General features: G+C 34.8%; 1 long non-coding RNA gene across 2 annotated transcripts; it reads right to left on the bottom strand.

Annotated features, from left to right (window-relative positions):
- Nucleotides 1-3770: 3770 nt before the first annotated feature.
- Nucleotides 3771-5453, bottom strand: LOC109185312. 2 transcript variants are annotated; one of them, XR_002054959.1, is made up of 2 exons: nucleotides 5219-5453; nucleotides 3771-4214 (listed from the first exon to the last, which is right to left on the bottom strand). It is a non-coding gene; the product is annotated as an uncharacterized LOC109185312 (long non-coding RNA). The 2 variants fall into 2 exon arrangements; XR_002054958.1 differs by having other exon boundaries at nucleotides 3771-4209.
- Between the last annotated feature and the right edge of the window lie 3754 nt (nucleotides 5454-9207).

The following is a 9207-nucleotide window of genomic DNA, read 5'->3' as shown; positions in this document are numbered from 1 at the left end:
ATGTATTCTGCTTCAGTTGTAGACAAAGCTACAATAGATTGAACTGATGATCTCCAGCAAACAGGACCACCCCCAAGAGTAAAAACATACCCTGTTGTAGAACATCTATAATCCATGTCACCAGCATAATCAGAATCCACATATCCCATGAGTACATGTTCATTCTGTTGACTCCCAAATACAATATCATGCTCCATAGTGCCCCTTAAGTACCGGAGAATCCATTTAACTGCCTCCCAATGCTGCTTCACAGGTTTAGACATGTACTTACTAACTTGGCTAACAGCATGAGCCAAATCAGGTCGAGTACAAACCATTGCACACATTAAACAGCCAACTGCACTAGCATAAGGAACCTTTGCCATATTTTCAATCTCACTAACTATTTGAGAACACTGACTAGATGAGAGTTTAAAATGATTAGCCAAAGGGGTACTAACCGGTTTAGACTTACTCATCCCAAACCTGTCAAGAATTTTCTCTATATAACTCTGTTGAGTTATCTTTTTCTCCTAAAGAGCATATTCGCCAAGGTGGAGATAATCTTTTCTCCTAAAGGGCATGTATGTGAAGGTGGAGATGGTGAGATAAGTCTTTTCCCCTAAAGAGCATATTCGTCAAGGTGAAGATTTGTTGAGTTATCTTTTCTCCTAAAGAACATATTCGCCAAGGTGGAGATTGTTAAGTTTGCGAACAAAAAAAATTTAAAACATGTTATCTTAGAGCAAACCCATTTATTAGGGGTATTTAATGGTCTTTCACTAGTACATATAACAGCACATCAGCTATACTTGTATAAAGAAATCCGCTATACTTATACAAGTATAGCAGATGTAGGTGACGCGGAAAGACTTAAACTTTCCACTACACCTATATATATATATATATATATATATATATATATATATATATATATATATATATATATAGGGTTGCATTCACATGGAAATCCCCTTAAAATACAAACGTGCGGACAAATATGGGCCATAAGATTAGAGTAGATTAACAGATTAGATTTAAGGGAATAAAAATATTTTAGAATCCTAATTAATGATTATAAGGGCAGTTAAGATAATTACATGCTAGCCTAATTACCGTAAAAATGAGAACTTGATATTTAATCTAAATTAAAGAAGACTAATTATAGTATGATTTAACGAAGTAATAGAAAACGCAATCCCCTCTACCAACGGCAGTCCACCCCTACGACAAACACCATACAGAAACGGTTTTCCGGCATAGCACCACATGAATGCGAATTTGGTGTATATGTCGCCTTCACTACCAGGTAAACAACCCAAATTGATTATGCTAGTTTTAGGACAGTGACAGCGTGAATCGAAGATGGCTACAGTAGAAACGGGTAATCACTTCTGTTCGAATGAAGCAGTGTTGTAACTACTATATGAGTTTGCATTATTCACTGTAAATCAACCGTTAGAAGAGTTTTAAGGTTTAGCAAAACAAGACCATGAGATAGGATGGGGAATTGATCACAAGGGGTTCAAATAAACAATGTTATATTGGGGGTTACATGACCATGGGGTAATTAAGGTACTGGAAACATGTAGAAAAGGGAATAAGATAAAACTGGGTGTGATCATGGGCAATCAATTGAATAAACAAAAGCAGATAGAAATTCTAGACAAATCTAAATTTTGGGAATGATAATGGGTACTATGCACACATCTAAGTTATGGCTTGCACACATCTCGTATCCCATGCAGTGCGTATTGTGTGTTTTGAAGTCATACAAAGAGATGTTTAATCGAAATCATAAAATTAGTAACAAAATGATGATGATTTGGTTGGTTGGTGTAGTTCACAGGTGGTAAGCAAAATGTTGGTGGTCTAGTTAATGCAAAGTTATTACAGTAAATATTTTATAATCCGTGCTTCACGAACATGAGATACTGTGTGTGCACGGTGGCTGATTGGTGTGTGCACAGGATGATCTAAATTCGAAATTAAAGTTAGAACTGGAAATCGATGTTCAGTAACGTGTTCATTTGAATACTCGTGTGTGTGCACTAACAAAAAGTTGTACAGTACAATGTGCATTTTATTACTCATGTGTGTGCACTAACAGAATTGACGTGGTCTTAATACAAATACAAACTAGTCTGTGCCCATTTCACGGGGGTGGATAACAATAAGAAGTCAATAATATTTGGAGCAGGCATTATTACTAAAGAAGATGTAGACTTCAATGAGTGGCTTCTGTAAAGATTCAAAACCACCATGCAATATGCACCTCAATGTATCGTCACTGATCAAGACCTAGCAATGAAAATTGTTGTCTCAAAAATACTCCCAACAACAAGGCACCGGTTCTAAAAATGGTAGCAAACAAGCCATCCTCGAATCACTAGTTGGGAAAGGCATACTGAAGAAGTCTACATAAAACTACCTACAGTAGCAAAAAACAAAGGGAGTGGCAAACGGTACAAAAGCACCAATGAAAAAGCAATAGAGAAGAGAATGAAAGGAGGACAAAAGTGCCAAACATGCGAGATTAAAAATCACCATGACAGCCGCAATTGTCCAGACAAAACAGCACCATCAGAAAACTAGACTACCATGATGTTTGAAATACGAATAAACTGATTATAAATTAGTTGCAGTGCATACTAAATAGACTGCAAATCTATTTTGTTTTTTAAATGACTTATAATTGAACAAAGTAAATGCTATAGTTCCTTGTTTTTAATGTACTAAGCATGCATGAAATTACAGTTCTGGGAACGGTGTGCACACTTAATTGGACGTTAGTGCACACATGCCGGTAGGAAAGCATATATAACCATTAATGTGCAATCCAACTATCAGCTTAGGCTTTTAGTTGAGATAGAACACATGCTTCAATTTGGTATCAGAGCCAGACTAGAGGTCACGGGTTCGAATCTCAGCGCCACTCATAAGCGACTACGGTTTACCGGTCCACGTGTTGCTTGGAACCCACCGCACACGTGACGGGGAGTGTGAGCATATATAACCATTAATGTGCAATCCAACAATCAGCTTAGGCTTTTAGTTGAGATGGAACACATGCTTCAATCTAATAGCCTAGTCTAAGTCAAACAGACTAGCACCACATAAAATAATAAACCTATTACAATAAATATAACAATAGAATATGTAACATTATTAACAGGAAAAAGTATGCATGTTTTGGGGATGTAATATCTTTTGACGCAACATACCCGACGATCAGGCACGTTAATTATTTATAGTAAAGTTATTACAGTAATAGCATTCGAACCGTGATTAACAATCATGAGATACTGTGTGTGCACAACGGCTAATTGATGTGTGCAAAAGCAGTTCGAAGAACCAGATAACACATGCAGAACTGGAAATCTCTGTTTAGTATTGTGTGCATTGTAATTCTCCATTAAGTGCACTTGCAGAAGTGCCTTGGTTATAATATTGATGTCTGTGCATACTGGCTAATAGGTGTGTGCACAGGCAATTATAAGATACGAATAACATACTCAGAACTAGAAATACTAGTTTAGCAATGTGTACGTTATAATGTTCATGTGTGTGCACGTACTCCATATATGGTTTGCGTTTTCTTATTGGTGTGTGCACAGGTAGTTCTAAGATCTAATTAACACGGTCAGTACTGAAAACCCTTGTTGACGATTGTGTGCATTTTAAAACTCCTGTGTGTGCACTAACATGGATACATGAATATTGACCACCCACAAAGCTAAACGGCGCACAATACTATACACCACTTAGATCTACAGTAGAAGAGTTATTCATTGAACAAAAAGAAAGAGAAATAGCATAGGTCCAAAAATATAGCACCATAACACCTAATGAGTTACAGTAGGTAGAATGGTAGTGTAACTGTCAAAAAGTAAACAAGTTACGTCATCAAAAAGCATAACCCAGAATCAATATAGTTCTCCCAAAAAATGAATTGATAATAAAGAATCCATAATCTGGAATGCAACACTAAATAGCAGCCAGCGAAGTAGAAATAAACTGAAACACCCGAACTAGGTTGCTACTTCTATGAAGATTGAATTAAGAGATCGCAATTTCCTTCATGTAATGTAACCTGAGCTGGTGCAGCTTAGAATTGTCACATTTGGTAATGCCACACTCCCATTTGGGCACCCCTGCTTACGTACGTCCCCATGTGGCGCATGACATACACCCGACAATCGACTTTATTCTTCGAATCCCGCCAACTCACTACACTACACAAAGAACACAAAGATTAGTAAATTGCACACATTCACATCAACAAATGTACACAAATCACTACACTACATCACCACAAGAAACAACAAGGCCACAAGAATAATCAACAACTAAACCAAAATAACAAAAGAAAACAATAGACCCAAAAAAAGAATCAGGATTGCACACAGTCGCACAGAACAATGCACACGGACACTACGAAGTAAAATAAACTGTAATGCATGTGCTGAAGATCCCTAGATGGCGTTGAGTGTGCACACCAGTGCACACACCTGCAAAAGACACACCAGTAACACAACTAAAATGTTTATTATTTTAAGAATATTTGTTCAATTTGTCTCCCCAAACTTAAATAATTTAAATATTTGTAGTTTTATTATAGACGTATACCAGTGTTTACATGTAAGAATATTCATTGCCAAATCGGACAACCATTCGACAAGCACACCTTCAACAACACACTAAGCAACAAGAGCAGCAATAAATAAATAACATAGGAAGAAAAATACGAAAGTCCAGAAATATAGTTTAGCCAAAAAAAAAAAAAAAAAAAACCAACCAAATTTACGAAATCAAATGCAATGCAAAAAAATCAATCAAAATATACAAAAATCATATGTTTAAAAAAACGAGAAACCACAAATATCATCAGTTTATCTCTTATTCATATGAAACACCAACAAATATTATAGAAGGTACAAAATCAAATGCAAGGCTAAACAATCCATCAAAATGCACTAACCAATTGGAGAACAAGAATCCCTAACTGGAGCAGCGAAAAACACAATTGAAAAAAAAATGACAGACTAGAAATCCAAAGACAAACCCTAATCTGCAAAAAATCCCAAAATCGTGGCAAATTCGGCAACCCCGCCCCTGCCGATTAACATACCCAACAAGGAAACATAACAAATTGACGGAAATCACCCACCCACGAGAAGAAAAAAAACTAACGACACAAATAACAACACTAAATTGACCAAAAGGAGGAAAAACATACATCTATCAACAACTGGACCCAGTGGTCCCCGCCGTTTGCCTGGTCTATGGTGCCCAGCGAATACCATCTGTGTGGAAGAATAGTTAAAACAACGAACCAAACGACCATCGTCCGCTGATAATGATGAAGGGGAATCGAACGACGTAGGGGAGTTCTTCGGCAACATGTGATACATGGAGAAAGAAATATGGCTAAACAATTCGAAGAGGCGCGTTAAATGCAGAAGTATAATTTGAAACGATTAGATCAATACTAAAATCCCTAAATTACCCCACCCTAATAATAAAAACAGGCGCACGCCATTTAAATTCCCATAAATAATTAAATCAATCATATCCATCCAACGCCACAATCCAACGATCATAAGCAATCCTCATGTTTGTATTTTAAGGACTGTTTGTATTTGAATATAATCCTATATATATATATATATATATATATATATATATATATATATATATATATATATATATATATATATGTATGTATGTATACACATATATAAAGGGTCAATTGAAAATTGATCTTTAGGTGAAAAATGCGCACAGAATGTGGCCATTAGATTAAAAAAAAAAATAGATCATTTAAGCCTTTGAGCTTTAATGAAATAGGTGGTGGTAATTATATAATTTTCGTAATGTTAAATGAAACGCGCATTGTTAAAGGGAAAAAAAAAAGTAAAAATTAAAAATTAAAAAAAAAACATAAAAATAACCCCTAAATAGAGCAACTCCGCGCACTTTAATTTTATGCATCCAGTGCACATTGTTGTGCCTTATAGAGCACATTATTTGGTCTTATAGAACATATTGTTTGGTTTTACAGAGCACATTGTTTGGCCTTACAGTGCACATTGTTTGTCCTTATAGTGCATATTGTTTGTCCTTACAGAGTATATTTTGATTAAATAAAACTTCATAGAATATGTTTATTATACGATTTTTGGCATGTAATATATGAACATAGCACATTGTTTAGCCTCATTACAGAGCACATTGTTTAGCTTTATAGTGCACATTGTTTGTCCTTATAAAATATCATGTAAGTGCACAACGAAAACTGTGAATAATCTCTTCAAAATGTTACAGTACATATTTTTTTGGGTAATAGAGCACAGTTTTCATTCTTATAGTGCACATTGTTCAGCCTTATAGTGCACATTGTCCTTTCTTCCGGTGTACATTGTTCTTCTTCCAGTGCACATTGTTCCTCCTTCCAGTACACAATTTCTATTTTTTCAATGTATATTGCATCTCCTTCCAGTGCACATTGTGCTTTCTTCAGTGTATATTATCTCCATATAGCTTTAAGTGCACATTGTTCTCCCTTCGAGTGCATATTATTTCCCCTTTCAGTGCATATTGTCCCTTATTCCAGAGCACAATTTTCTCACTTCCAAAGCACATTGTTGAATCCAGTGCAAAGAATGTGCATGAATGAATGAATACAGTGGTGATTTCATGTCTATGAATGAATTAAAATTAAAAAATAGTCCAAAAACGAAATAGAATAATTTGCAATTGGGTTTACCTTCATCCATTATGTTGATTGAATAGATTTTGCAATTGATTATGCGAATGAAGGAGATCCAATTGATTTGATCGAATTTCGTTGATCAATAAGAAAGAATAAGGCAAATTATGCAGTGCATCCGTATGCACCATGCATGGTGCATACGGATGCAAAAACGACGTCGTTTTATTAAAAACGCGCGTCCCCCCTTTAAAAAAAAATTCAGGTTCGATTCCCAGCAACAACATATGAACTACAATTCAAGAATCGATGAACTATAATTCCATAATCTAATCTATGAACTAAAAATTTCAGAATGAATGAACTAAAATTCCAGAATCTATGAACTAAAATTTCAGAATCGATGAACTACAATTCCAGAATCGATGAACTATAATTCCAGAATCAATGAACTAAAATTCCATAATCTATGAACTAAAATTCCAGAATGAATGAACAACATAATGCTGTTGCTGAGAATCGAACCTGATTTTTTTTAAGGGGAGACGCGCGTTTTTAATAAAACGACGTTGTTTTTGCATCAGTATGCACCATGCATGGTGCATACGGATGCACAGCATAACTACTCAAAGAATATCGTAGAGTTAGTTAGCAATTTATGCGTTAAGAAATTAGGGGAATTACAGATTGTGTTATTTTATTCTAGAGTTGTTTAATTAATCTTCTGCGTTGGATTAAAACAGTTCTATGGCATTCATTCCATCAGATTTTCACCTAGAGAACTTAATGCACAAAAGCCTAAGCCTATATATATATATATATATATATATATATATATATATATATATATACACATACATACATACATACATACATATATAGGGATGCACACAGGTGCGAATAAGTGCCTAGGAAGGAATATGCGAACGAATCAGCGCGCGACACGTGTTCAGATCGAATAGCTTAAAAAAAAACGCGGTAGCATTTTCGTAAATAATTAAACATCGAAGTGCAAGTAAAATCACTTACAAGTGCACCTACTTTCACCTATAAATGCATGTAATTTTGCCTTGTTAGCATTCACTTCCCGCAAACATTCATGCACCTGGGTGTGCTTATAACTATAGGTGCAACTATTTATAACTATAGGTGCACCTACTTTCACCTATAAGTGCATGTAATTTTGCCTTGTTAACATTCATTGATCTGAGTTCAGCGGGTAGTAATACCCCTGAAAACCACCCGCAAATATTCATGCACCTAGGCGTAACTACTTATAACTATGTGTGCAACTACTTATATCTATAGGTGCAACTACTTATAACTATAGGTGCACTTAGTATTGATGCTCAGTGTAAATTTTTATTTGCACCTATAATACATTTTACATGCACTTGTAATACATTTTACTTGCACTTCGATATTCAATTATTTACGAAAATGCCATCGCACTTTTAAAAAAAAATCAGTGTTTCTCATCCATTAGATCTGGACACGTGGACGGACAGAATCCATTCCTATTTCACTCCTGGGTGAAGCATTCGCACCTGATTGCGATTATATATATATATATATATATATATATATATATATATATATATATATATATATAAGTAAAATAAGTACTAGTACGTACGGAGTACTTAATTACTCCATATAAAAATTTCTATAACTTTTGTTAACGTTTTATTATTTTTTTAATTTCGAAACTATCAAGTTTATTTTTAAAAATTAATAATTTAATTATTATAGTTGAATATTTTTATTATTTTATGTTTTAGTATAACTAATGAATTTTATTATTTCATTATATGTAAGAAATTTAAATATTATTTTAAAAAGGTTAATAAGATAATTAGTGGGTGGGTGGGGGGGGGGTGGGTGGGATGAATTTTGAAAAAGTCCATCGGATGCAGTTTTGGATGGGAACTGAGTGAGGTGGGTGGAGAAAGTATAAGGTTGATTGGGTGGTGGATGCAACTCTCTCCAAGTCACCCCTAACCCATTGACATCCCTAATTACAAGTTAGATTTTCAATGAGAGCTTTTCATTGACCTTCTTACTTTGAGACAGTTGCTTAGGATTATAAAGTAGGGTTTATCTAATACACACCCTCTAACAGTATTGTGAGTTTCTCTCGTTAGTCTAAAAAAAAAATAAAAAGATTTATATACACTAGTTCACACCGGCATTTTCTTTCAATTAATATCCGAAGTCTTTTAAGTTAACAAATGATTAAGACTGACTTTGGAAAAGTAAAAAGTAGATAGATTGTTGGAGCAATTAAATTACTGTTGAAAAATAGCATTAAAATAGTATAAAATGGCATGTTAAGTGGCTGTTTTGTAATACAATTATCAGTGGGGTCCACTTCCGATTTGGGTCAAGTCAAAGTGGATTCGGGTTCTTCGTAGTAAGACGAAAAGATTGATATATTGTACGCTCAAAACGGATAATGGGTGAACGAGATATTGATTCTCAAAGTAGACCCATTGACTTGGAAATCAAATCCCATA

This window comes from Ipomoea nil, unplaced genomic scaffold, assembly GCF_001879475.1.
Source record: "Ipomoea nil cultivar Tokyo-kokei standard unplaced genomic scaffold, Asagao_1.1 scaffold1317, whole genome shotgun sequence".
Classification (NCBI taxonomy): Eukaryota; Viridiplantae; Streptophyta; class Magnoliopsida; order Solanales; family Convolvulaceae; genus Ipomoea; species Ipomoea nil.
Note: the sequence above shows the minus strand (reverse complement) of the source record. Positions and strands in the feature narration are given on the sequence as shown.